The sequence below is a fragment of the Mustela lutreola genome, chromosome X, assembly GCF_030435805.1.
Source record: "Mustela lutreola isolate mMusLut2 chromosome X, mMusLut2.pri, whole genome shotgun sequence".
NCBI lineage: Eukaryota > Metazoa > Chordata > Mammalia > Carnivora > Mustelidae > Mustela > Mustela lutreola.
In genome coordinates this window covers 98377374-98391192 of record NC_081308.1, presented here as the reverse complement: position 1 = coordinate 98391192, position 13819 = coordinate 98377374, and the positions used below count along the sequence as shown (strand labels likewise).

Genomic DNA, 13819 nt, shown 5'->3' with positions numbered 1-13819 from the left:
CTGTCTCTTTCTTGCTAAAATAAATTTTAAAAATCTTAAAAAAAAAATAAAGCCTGTGACTTGACTAAGGTCACCCAGGAAGTGATTGTAGAATCAGGATTATAAATTCAGGTCTATTTTATTCCAGGATTGGGGTTCTTAAGACACCTTTAAAGCAATGGACTTGGTAGAGGTCATTTGGTGAGTCCTGGAAACGTGGAGTCATGTAAGGGTTTAGGTATTCATGCCATGGTCATGTGTTTCTTTGATAAATTTTTCTGGTTTTGTTAATGACTCCTCTCTTGTCTCCACAAATTTAGGAAATAATTTTATATATCAAATAAGTCCATCCCACACATTTTGTTTTTTATATTCGTTGAGTTATGTGTTTAACTTCCATGTGGCCTTTTGGTTCATGGAGCATTTTCAAGAAAAACATTTTTCCTTTATTCACCATCTGCATTATAGTTCAGCCTATTTACAACACTGTAGTCACTTAAATTTGAAGAGTAAACAAAACTACATTTTTCAATAGATCACCCATAAGATTTATGTTCCCCTGTATATTTCCCCCTTTGGAGTTTAAATAGGTTAAGAAGTTGGGAATGTCCAATTTTAGCTTCCAATGACCAAACAGCTGTTTTTTCATAGGATAAACACGGCTAAATAGGTTCAAAAGATGGGGAATATTTTTACTGAGACTCAGTTAGTCAGGGGTAGAAATGGGGAATGAATTATATTTAATTCAAGAAAATCATTTTTCTCTTGTATTTCAGTTTCCTTTTATTACCCATCCCTGAAATCAGTGGATGTGAGAATGAGCAAGTGCAAATAAATCCGGCTTTTAGGACTGCAAAAAATGATTATGTTCACCCTTTGGAATGACATAAACGTGATTAGAGTTTATTAATATTTCATTTAAAACACAGGTAAACCTCCACTACTGATAAATTTTACAGTTGGGTACAATATTGAAGGTTCTAAAGATTGCAGGTGCCTGATATTTCAATGAGGAATACAAATAGTGACTTATTTCATTTTTTAGTACTGCCCATTTCATTTGAAATCTGTATGGCTTAAAAATACTTCCAGATACTATATCCAAAAAAATTTAATCACTTTAAGATTCACAGAACAACATTTCAAGGGCAGTGCTTTGAGTTTTGAATGTTGAGAATTCTGAACACTGTTTTATCACACTTCCATGCAGTTGGAAAAATATCGTGATGAATCTAGTTTATATTTTCATGCTTTAAATTCATAAATATTGCCAAGTTCATAATTCAGTTAAAATCTAAAGTGTGTATTCAACAATTTTGAATTTGCTGATTTTTCCATTAGCATTAAACAGCTGTTCTCCATTTCCACTAAGGATAAGACCAGAAAGAACAACACTTGCAGCATGAAGGATATAGACGAGCATTAGCAAAATCCTCCTATCAGCTTGGTGAGATGCTAGACAATGTTATCAAGGGAGTTGTTAGTCATCCATGCCAGAGATTTTAAAGAAGTCAATGGTATTTATGGGAATGCATTTGGTGTGGTTTTCAATCCAAAACAAAAAGAAGAGTGTAATAATTTCTAAATTTTTTTTGGCCTTATAATTCTATGTACATTTTATTATAATAAATATCTTGCTTATCTGCAGCATGTCATCATCAGAAGTGGGAAACCTATTTCAGGACAGCAAATGCATTAACCTATGCAGCTATTTGAATACACCAACACTGGGTAATTAAGAAGCCGTTTTGAGGAAGGAAATGTCCAACTCCAGATCTTAACCCCAATTGCTTACTAGATACTTTCACCAAAACACATGCATGTCTTATAGGCACCTCAAAACCCAAAAGGGTTTTTCAAAACTAAAATTATTTATAGTATTCTTAAATCTATTGTTCATCTTGTGTTGATGTTTTTTTATCCAACAGCCTCAGAGAGAAAGGTGAGCCATACATGATGTTGTCCCATCATTATTTCCCTCATCCGAAATTTTCACCCGTTTCATTAACTCTGATATACTTCCAGAAATATATCAAGTCAGTCCCTTCCTTTTCATACCCAGTGCCACTGCTTCCCTTTAGTAACATGGTATGTTTCTTTCTTTCTTTCTTTCTTTTTTTTTTAGATTTCATTTATTTATTAGAGAGAGAGAGCACTAGCACTCATGAGTGGGAGGGAGGGGGAGAAGGAGAGAGAGTAGTAGACTCTCTGCTGAGCAGGGACCCCCTGACATGGGGCTTGATCCCAGGACCCTGAGATCATGACCTGAGCCAAAGGCAGACACTCAACAGACCGAGCCACCCAGGCACCTCTAGCATGGTGTATTTCACCTAGAATATTACTGCACGAGTTTCTGAGAATTTTCCCTCTTCCACACTTACCTCTTCAAGGTAGTTCTCTACATTTCTTCTAAAGTGACCTTTCCAATGTATGAATTTCTTTGTCTCTTTGCTGCTTAAATCCTGGTAGTAGTGGCTCCCACATGGATGTATAAGATAAAGTTAAAAATCCCAATTATGAGTTACAAAAATTCCTTTCTTGGTCTAGTCCTTGACAATATCTGGTGCCATCTCCCACTCTTCTCTATATAAAATTCACTCACCCAGTAAGAACACCTAATTTTCTTTCAAGGGGTCTGCTTTTTTTAGCCAATGCTTTCTGTCTGGATCTTTTTATTTGCCTGCCCAACTAACCATTTTCAAATATAATCTCTAGGGTAACCCACTTGCCTTGCTCCTGTTTTATGCTTACATGGTAACTGCCTCTGTGATACTACATCATATTGCCATTACCACTTGTCTGTCCTTCTCACTAGACTGAACTTCATGGGGCATAGAGACAGTTAATATATACATCATATTTGTTTCTCCAGCACCTTGATAGATCTAGCACAGAGCTGAAGTTTAAAATGCTTATTAATATTGTTATCCATCAAGTAGAATTTGTCCAGATGTTGGAAGGAGCTAAATTACACTTACTCTGGTTTCATTTAGTTGCACAGCTCTAAGTTGTATGTTAATATTTACCCTTGTGCAAATGGTCAGCTTGAAGAAAAAATTGGCCCCATTGTAGCAAAACTTTTCCAGGTAAAGCTATGAATTGAGCTAGTTTCTTCCAGGTAGTGCTTGGCTCTGGTTTTAGACATGACTCACTAAAGACTAGTCTATCTCTAGCAAGCTAAGCAATGAACTTTTCTGGAGTAACTTGTCAAAAATTCTAACAGAAAACATTTTAGAATGTATGAAGACAAATAGAGAATTAAAGTTTCTTACTACTCTACACATCTCAATTTTGAATTATATTGTATTTTTCAGCTTTATTGAGATATGATTGACAAATAAAATTATAATACATTTAAAGGGCATAACATGATGATTTGATATGCCTACTTTGCAAAAAGTTTCCCACCATTGAGTTACTTAACACATCCATAACCTCACATATTGACCTTTTGTGTGTGTGTGTGGTGAAAAAATTTAAGTTCTATTCTCTTAGCAAATTTTGATTATGCAATATTATCAACTATAGTAACCATTTTATACATTATATTCTCAGACTTGTTCATCTTAAAACTGAAAGCTTGTAGCCTTTTTCTGGCCTATCCTATTCCCTTACCCACCCCTGCATCTATTTCTATGAGTTTGACTTTCTCGCTCTTCATTCTTTCCATCTTCCTTCCTTCCTCCCTCCCCTCCTTCCTTTTCTCCCCCTAAGATCCCATGTATAAGTGATACCATGAAGTTATTTTTTTTCTCTGTCTGACTTATTTCATTTAGCGTAACACTTTTGAGGTTAATCCATGTTGCTGCAAGTGAAAGGATTTTCTCCTTTTTAAGGTCAAATAATATTCCATCTCTCTCTCTCTCTCTCCCCCTCACACACACACACATACACACACACATACATGCACACACACACACACACACACAAACACACACACCCCACATTTTCTTGATCCATTCATGTGCTGACAGACACACTTAGATTGTTTCCATACCTTGGCTAATGTGAATAATGATGCAATAAACATGGAATATAGATACCTCTTTGAGATTGTGGTTTTGTTTCCTTTGGGTGTATACTCAAAAGTGGGATTGCTGTATCACATGGTGGTTCTATTTTTAACTGTTTGAGGAAGCTTCATACTGTTTTCCATAATAGTGGTACCAGTTTACATTTCCATCAATAGTATACAAAAATTCTCTTTTCTTCACATCCTTGGCAGCAATTGGTATCTTTTGTTTTTTTGATGATACTAGCCACCCTAGTAGGTGTAAGGTGGTATACCATTGTGGTTTTGGTCTGCATTTCCCTGTTGATGAGTGATTTTGTACACCTTTTCATGTACCTGTTGGTTATTTGTATATCTTCTTGGGTAAAATGTTGATTCAGGTCCTTTGTTCATTTCTTAATTTTTTTTAATTTTTATTTTTGCCATTGAGTTATGTGAGTTCCTTGTATATTTTGAATATTAACTCCTTATTGGATATGTGGTTTTCAAATATTTTCTCCTATTTCATAGGTCATCTTTTCATTTTGTTGATGGTATCTTTTGCTATGTGGAAGCTTATGTTGTACTCCTACTTGTTGGCTTTCGCTTTTGGTTTCAAATCCAAAAACTCATTGTCAAGACTGGTGTGAAGGAGCTTACCCCTATATTTTCGTCTAGGAGTTTCATGGTTCTAGGTCTTACATGCTTATCTTTAATACATTTTGACTTGATTTTTGTGAGTGGTATGAGAGAGGGGTCCAGTTTCATTCTTTTGCTTGTGGCTGTCCAGTTTTCCCAACACTATTGAAGACACAGTCCTTTTCCTCATTGTATAATCTAAATCATTATAACTTTCTTTTTAAAAATAAGTTTTTAACATGAAGCTGATATAACTAAACTATATAGTTAATTTATGAACCAGTGGCCCATGGCCTAAAAAAAAATTAATCTATAAAAAGTCAGATTTTACCAAAGTAAAAATTATAATAAAATTGGGGAAAAAGCGATTCATGGAGTTATTTTGCAAACTACTTATGCTTATTTTCATTAAATGCATTTGTTCCTCTAATAATAGGAAGGGATTTTGAAATTTTGGTAGGTTAATAAACCCCAAAAGGTCATTTGCACCTTTTTGTAGCAATCCTCTAGATAGTCTAATGAATTTTCCTTATTTAAAACAACAACCAAGTAATTAATCTCACTGTAGTGTAGCATCTCTGATGAATTGTGTTAGTCTCTGCTAGATCATGGTCAGTGCTGAGTTGCTGGCTACCTCAGGAGGAGTCCGTTTCTTTTGAGTTTCATAAGATGTTTGCTCACGCTGAGTTATCATTTCGCTCAAATTTACCCTCTGGAGCTCCACAGAGTAAACATATTCCTTCTCTAATATGGTAGGGATCAAGTGTCCCCTAAGTTTCTTTTCCTCACACTAAACATTGTGGAATTTTAGGCTTACTCACAATCTTGGTTGCCTGCTTCTGGAAATAGTTTTTAAAATGTGGCACAAAGAGTTGCATATGATAATGCAGATGTGATTGGACTATCTTATGGTAGGACTTTGCAACTCATGATCTGGATACACTATATATGTAATTGGAGCATAATTTTGGATTAATAGTTGGTGATAACGTGAGAATTTAAAAATAAATATCTGAATGCAACTTGATTTATGTATGGATATGTAGGTCACTGTTACTCAGTTATTTGAAGCACTTTCACACTTTCTTACAGTTTTTTTCCTTAAATCTGAAACTAATTAATTTCCACTGTTCCAAGTTCTGACTGTTTTAATCTGCTTCATAAGCTCTCTTTAAAACTCCATACCCTTTTTTAAAAAAAGATTTTATTTATTTATTTGACAGACAGAGATCACAAGTAGGCAGAGAGGCAAGCAGAGAGAGAGGGGGAAGCAGGCTCCCTGCTGAGCAGAGAGCCCCATGCGGGACTTGATCCCAGGACCCTGAGATCATGACCCGAGCAGAAGGCAGAGGCTTAACCCACTGAGCCACCAGGCACCCCCATACCCTTTTTTGATAAACCTTCCCTCCCCACTTTACCAGTGTTCAAGACATTTTAGAACAGTCTGAAGTATTCCTGCTGAGTTAGCACTTAGTAAAAACTTTCCCATTATGGTATCAACAACCTCTAAAGGAGTAAATAAGAAGCTTAAGCAAAAAGGAATTTAAATGTCCAATAACAGTAAGCAAATAGCTGCCATATAAAGAAGTATTATGAGGAGAAGAGAATTTTGCTTTCTAATTAAAAATAGAGTGAAGGTAGCTTCTTAGGTTTAAAAAAAGTGTCATAAGGCCATTTAATTCTTGTTTTGGAGATGCACTTTTAATTGAAATGTAGTTGACATACACTATTATAGTAGTTTTAGGTATACAGTCATAGTGATTAGAGAATTACATACATTATAAAATACCGTAAGTATAGTTGCCATCTGTAATAATACATTATTACAATATCATTGACTCTATTTCCTGTGCTATATATATATATATATATATATATATATATATATTTAATTCTCTCTTGGAAATTTGATTGGTCCTGGGGAAAAGAAGGCAGGCAGCTCCTGCTTTCTGCTGAGGGTGCCACAAACCCTCACTATTTCCAGTTGCCATTAACAGGGAGGTTCTCATGATTAGAGGAGGCCAGGAAGGCCTTGAGCTTGGGCTGGGTGCTGTGGCGCCCAGGTAGGCTGAGATCCGGGGCATGAGTCCAGGCAACTGACGGTCAGGACCTGGTGAGTCAGCAATGAGTCCAGCAGGTTGAAGTCTGGAAAGGAAATCTTTTGCCCATGATGAAGTCCTCATCCCCCTCGTTCTGGGACAGTATGGTCTCAAAGGTCTTCAGGTACCCAGTAGTGCCTTCACTTACTCCTATTTGTCTGACTCCTAGTTTGTATAGATGAGGATGAGGTATTTGCAGGGGATATTCTCCATGCCATCATTCACCATGTGCACCAGAACCCCCTCCCACTGGTCCTTCCCAGAAAGCCTAAGGGAGTAGCCTGGATATCACAAGATGGCATTGGACTGGTACAAGGTCTCCATCCTGGAGCTTGGGAAGTTGCCCATAGAGACAAGGGGCCTTGCGTGAGCCCTTCAGCCCTGTCTCCACGGTCACCACCTCCTTCTTCAGGCTCTGGCTCTGGTGAGTCAGCAGCATACACATAGCTGAGAACAGGGAAGCAGGTGATGGAGTAGGGCAGCGTGGTTACTGTGCAGATGGTGGTGGCAGAGCTTTTATGTTATACTTTTTATCCCCATGGCTTATTTATTTTATAACTGCAAGTTGGTACCTCTTGATTCCCTACACCTGTCTCACCCATAACCTCCATCCTCCTTCCCTCTGGCAACTACCAGCTGAGGAAGTTTTAAGTAGAAACGTGTTGCTGATTTAATAATTAATTTTAAAAGTATAATGCCTGTGTTTGTATCCTTCACAGAAAATATTCTATGACTCTCTGTACTTCCCATATTATTTCAATTTTGATGATAAAGTTTCTGGCAAATTTCTATCCATGAGACACTTATTATTATTATTTTTTGAATATTTATTTACTCGACAGAGAAGAAAGCATGAGCAGGGTGAGGGGCAGAGGTATAGGGTGAGGGAGAAGCAGACTCCTCACTGAGCATTGAGCCCCACAACACAGGGCTCCATCCCAGGATTTTGGGATCATGCCCTGAGCCAAAGGTAGCGAATTAGCTGACTCAGCCACCCAGCCTCCCAAAACACCTCTTATTTGTTAAGAGATATGGTTTTATATGAAAATCTGAACGACTAAGTAAAAAAGTATATCAATGTGATTATTTGCCTTTTCAGACAATTCACAATTTACATACTTCCTGTTGTTTTTAAAATTTTATTTATTTGTTCTTCCAAGTTCTTATTTAAATTCCATTTCCCTCCCACTCCTCCCCTTCCTTTCTCTCTCTCTCTCTTTTCTTTCTTCTTTCCTTCTTTCAAGATTTTTAGGTAATATCTCCACCCAGTATGAGGCTTTAACTCACAACTCTGTGATCAGGAGTCACATGCTCTATTGACCTAGCCAGCCAGGAGCCCTCTCTTGATTTTTTAAAAAGATTTAATTTATTTATTTCACACACACACACACACACACACACACACACAGATCACAAGTAGGTAGAGGCAGACAGAGAGAGGGGGGGAGTTAAGCAGGCTCCCCGCTGAGCAGAGAGCCCGATGTGGGGCTCGATCCCAGGACCCTGAGATCATGACCTGAGCCGAAGGCAGAGGCTTAACCCACTGAGCCACCCAGGCGCTCCCCCCACCTTGATTTTTTAAAGTGAGAAATAATAAAAATAAAAATTTCTCTGCTTTTAGTTGCACATTTACTGCACAAACGAAGGAATACCTGCATGAGATTTGTATTCATTAAGGAAAAGCCTGTTCTTACCAATTACTGTTAGCTCTATTTAAACTCTGGGTAAATTTTTCTAAGTTCTAAGAATATAGTGGACAGAAAAACCAGATTTTCTGTTAATTGAAAATGTCTTTGTAAAAACTTCAGTAATGAAAATATTAAGAGTAATGTCTACTTTTATTGAACTATGCTATTAAAAATGTCTTGCTCTGTTTGTAACTTGCCTTGTACTTTTCATATTTGAGTTTTTCAAGTTCATTAACACATCAGTGGGAAATTGAATTTAAAGACCATTTTTCACAAAGCACTTTTTATTATTTTCCTGGCAGTTCTAAAATGAAATGTGAACTTTGGTAATGTTAAAATATCAAAACATGTAATTTTTCTCCAGCATACAATTGGAGGACTTTAATCTTTATTTTTCTCTAATTGACATGTGACAAATCTGTTTATTGCAAGCATTTTCTACTACATGGGAAAATTGTTAACCTGTGGGAGTGACAGATGATTCTGAGAATATAACTTTAATCATTATTTCTTTTGTCACCAAGTATGAAGACTCCATTAGATAATGGAAGTTCTTTTTGTGATATTTCATTCTGTCAGTGTTTCCATGATAACCTCTTACATAATAAAATTCAAGTTTATTAACTGCATATGTTTACTGTAAGTTAATGTTTCTCCTAAAAGAAAGCTTTTGTAATTATATTTCAACTTTTCATTGAAATGGGGTTTCATTGTACTGATATTTCTCCCATATGTTTGTAAGGGTTACTTCACTTATTCCCGGGATCAAAACATTTTCTGGTAAATTCTTTTAAGATCATAAATACTACCCTGATTTCTATATTGTTGATTACAAGCTAGTCTTATAAATTTGTGGATACTTTGCTTATGATTAAATGAAGATTGATTAATTATGACTACATATGCAAGCCACATAAACAGTCCTTTTGTGTGCACAGGTTGGAAACAAATGTTGATTATATTTCGTTTTTTAAATGACTCCAGTTTTCATCTTTCAGTTCCCCATCCTTCTCCAAAACACACACTTTGAAATATCCATGATTATGGTTGTTCTCAAATCTGAAAGTGTTCAGACTTCCAGATTCTACTCTTCTTAGGTAATGGGTATTTTTCATAGCACATAAAGAATTTACTGCTAGTAATTTAAAATTTTTAAATTTCACAGGATACTGTGAAACACAAAACAAATTCCTAGTACTCAATAATTTTTATGCAGTAGAGAATTGGGCTCTGGATTGACAAAACAGTAATCCTTCTTTTAACAAGACTCAAAGTAACTTAATTATCGAGTAGCCTGAATTTTCTGTTCTCTTCCAGAAAAGTGAACTTAAGTAAAAGGAAAATTTTTGCTGAATATTTTGGGGTCAATTAATATTCAATTAAATATTATCTAAACTTTCTACAAGCATAGAACTCTGCCAACAATTCTAAATTGAGCTTTTACCTATAAAGTGAAAGTAGAGAGCTAGATCTTAAGTTGAACGGTTGTCAAATGTTGGTGTAGGTAATGTGATAGTTACTACAGACTGATATTATTTATGGAGATTGAGGAAACTTGAAAATATGACCTGAAATATGGGTATTGGTTTCTAGAAGGTAGGGAAAAAGAAGGTATTCCAATGGAGTATAATGGTACAAATGGGCTGACTGGTCAAGACGCAAGGATAGAATTAGGATACAGGTTTGGCAAGATCAAGGGATTTTTTAAAAATTAGGTTGTATTAGTCACCATACAGTACATCATTAGTTTTTGATGTAGTATTCCAAGATTCATCATTTGCATATAACACCCAATGCTCCATGCAATCTGTGCCCTCCTTAATACGCATCCCCCCAACCCTCCTCCTCTCTAAAATCCTCAGTTTGCTTTCCAGAGTCCATAGTCTCTCATGATTCATCTCCCCCTTTGATTCCCCCAAACCCTTCATTTTTCCCTTCCTTCTCCTAATGTCCTCCATGCTATTCCTTATGTTCCACATATAAGTGAAACCATATGATAATTGTCTTTCTCTGACTTATATCACTTAGCATAATCTCCTCCAGTTCCACCACATTGATGCAAATATTGGATATTCATCCTCTCTGATGGCTGAGTGATATTCCATTGTATATATGGACTACATCTTCTTTATCCATTCATCTACTGAAGGGCATTTTTGCTCCTTCCACAGTTTGGCTATCATGGACGTTGCTGCTATGAACACTGAGGTGCATGTGGCCCTTCTTTTCACTATGTCTGTATCTTTGGGGTAAATACCCAGTAGTGCAATTGCAGGGTCATAGGGTAGCTCTATTTTTAAATTTTGAGGAAACTTCACACTGTTTTCCAAAGTGACTGTACCAATTTGCATTTCTACCAACAGTGTAAGAGGGTTCCCCTTTCTCCACAACCTCTCCAACATTCGTTGTTTCTTGCCTTGTCAATTTTTGCCATTCTAACTGGTGTAAGGTGGTATTTCAATGTGGTTTTGATTTGAATTTCCCTGATAGTTAATGATGTTGAACATTTTTTCATGTATCTGTTATCCTTTTGTATGTCTTCTTTGGAGACGTGTCTATTCATGTCTTCTGCCCATTTTTTGACTTGAGTATTTGTTTTTTGGTTGTTAAGTTTGAGAAATTCTTTATACATCTTGGATACTAGCCCTTTAACTGTAGAGTCATTTGCAAATATCTCCTTCCATTCTGTGGGTTGCCTCTTTGTTTTGTTGACTCTTTCTTTTGCTGTGCAGAAGCTTTTTATCTTGATGAAGTCCCAAAAGTTCATTTTAGCTTTTGTTTCCCTTGCCTTTGGAGATGTGTCTTGAAAGAAGTTGCTGTGGCCAACGTCGAAGAGGTTACTATCTATGTTATCCTTCAGGATTTTGGTAGATTCCTGTCTCACACTGAGGTCTTTCATCCATTTAGAGTTCATCTTTGTGTATGGTGTAAGAGAATGGTCTAGTTTCATTTTTCTGCATGTGGCTGTCCAATTTTCCCAGCACCATTTATTGAAGAGACTGTCTTCTTTCTTCTTTTTTTCTTTTAAAGATTTCATATATTCATTTGATAGAGAAAGAAACAATGACAGAGGGAACACAAGCAGGGGGAGTGGGAGAGGGAGAAGCAGGCTCCCTGCTGAGCAGGGACCTTGATGTGGGGTTTGATCCCAGGACCCTGGGATCATGACCTGAGGCAAAGGCAGACACTTAACGAATGAGCCACCGAGGAGCCTGAGACTATCTTTTTTCCACTGGATATTTTTTCCTGCTTTGTTGAAGATTAGTTGATCATAGAGTTGAGGGTCCATATCTGGGCTCTCTATTCTGTTCCATTGATCTATGCTAGACCAAAGGAATCTTTTTTTTTTTTTTTTTTTTTTTTAAAGATTTTATTTATTTATTTGACAGAGAGAAATCACAAGTAGGTAGAGAGGCAGGCAGAGAGAGAGAGGAGGAAGCAGGCTCCCTGCCGAGCAGAGAGCCCGATGCGGGATTCGATCCCAGGACCCTGAGATCATGACCTGAGCCGAAGGCAGCGGCTTAACCACTGAGCCACCCAGGCGCCCCCAAAGGAATCTTATATTAGAGCAAGGTACAGATGCATACAGCCATCAATCAGGTTGTGCTCCCAAAAGATTAATGTTGTAACATTGTATACAATGAACCACAGGTGAAGAGTGAAGACAAATGGATCAGCCAATTAGAATACTCTGTATTTCTTCTGGAAATATGAAAATATCCAAGAACTGGCTGTTAAGAAGCAATGGCAATTTAAAGGATGGTATGGGATTGATTATGACTTGAGAACTGGTTCTGAAAACCAAGGAAGAAATAACCAAAGACATGCAATATTCAGCATCTAAGTGATTGTATGCTGTGCTTTTGGGGCAGCATGGCAAAGTGGCTAAGAATGTGGGCTCTATGTTTAAAGTACCCTAGTTCTAAGAATGTCCTCAACTGTAAAAGGTGGTTTATTGGAAGGCCTACCTTATATAAAGTCTGAAATGAATCAATATGTATTATGTTCCCAGAAGAGAGGGTGATTGGCAAAATTATTAACTTGCTGACAGAAATCAGAAAGTTCTACAAGACCCTTCACTGTGTGAATGTGAACTAACATATCTCAGAAAGCTTTATAACTACAAGGCCTCCATAAAACATCTTTTCTTCTATTGTTTCTTAATCAGAAATTAATTCAGAGCACCCTATTCTCTTAGCTTCCCACTAAAATTAAGTTATTTGAATTGCTTCATAAATCGTGCTTCCTGTTACGTCATTGTATTTCTCTGTACCATACTGATGAGTAGTTGTAAGTGTACCTGTAGCTAACCTTTATGAGTGAAGGACACCTGGGCATAAACAGTCCCAAGGCAGTATGCCATGTTCTGAATCAGACTTGGCTTATGTGACTCTGGGAAGGCAATTTTCCTCATTTTATGTGAGGCCTGTTGATATTAGTGCAGTTTATTTGCCTGTAGAGTCAATTTACATTGCCAAAAGATAAGTTTGACACTTTCATTTGTACTGACGCAGCCAATGAATATAAATTTTTTTTGTTGTTGTTCTGCATCACCTAGTCTCCTTGATGCAAAGTCGCTCAGTAAAGGAGATTTTTTCTCAATCAATTTTCTATCTGCAAGCAAACATCCACCCAATCAGTGGGAGCCTTCCTGCTCTCGCAACAGATTTATACCCCCTAGGTTTTCACAACGTGGCATGCTTTGCAAGGAAGCCAGAATAAATTAGAAAACTTTAGGGGCCACCCAAATAGCCGTGTTTTCCAGTCTGGATACCAGAATGATTGCTGCTGAATATTTTTCTCCTTCCACATCAATAATTCATTTCACACATAAACACAAGATGTTCATAGGAGATCTTTTTGAGAACCTTGAGTTGAGACCATTTTTTTTTTTTTTTTACAGAAATGTTACAACTCTAAATTTTTGCTTACTCCTCTTATGCTTCCATGCATTAAAGCAAGATCTGGGAAAACACTAGGAATGAGATTGGCTTTCAAAACCTGAATCTTTCATTTAGAAAACCACAGAGCTACATATGAATGTAAAATATGAAAAAGACTTTATATGAGAGAAACCAACTGTACTTTCTGAGTTACATAATCCACAAGACTCCAGCTGTTTTCATGTAATGTTTTGTCTTATATACATCTTACTTTCTTATTGCATCCAGTAGTCTTTCTCAGCATTTCATGATGGATAAATATTAGTCTAAAATATCTTTGAAAACTAACGTCCATCCAAATGCATATATATACTACTTATCAAGTTTTGAGTATTAATTAGTGACAACCATTGTAGTGACTTAAATTTATTCTATGAGACCGTGACTCAGGATAGGGTTCTTATCCCTGAGACGCTGAGATAATGTTGATGTTACCATCAGACTACATCTTTGCTTTATCTATGCAAACAATTTTGTAGC

The 13819-nt window shown here is 36.7% G+C and overlaps 1 pseudogene; it reads right to left on the bottom strand.

The window, feature by feature from the left end:
* Window positions 1-6583: 6583 nt before the first annotated feature.
* LOC131821034 (glutathione S-transferase P-like) lies at window positions 6584-7319 on the bottom strand (annotated as a pseudogene).
* Window positions 7320-13819: the final 6500 nt, after the last annotated feature.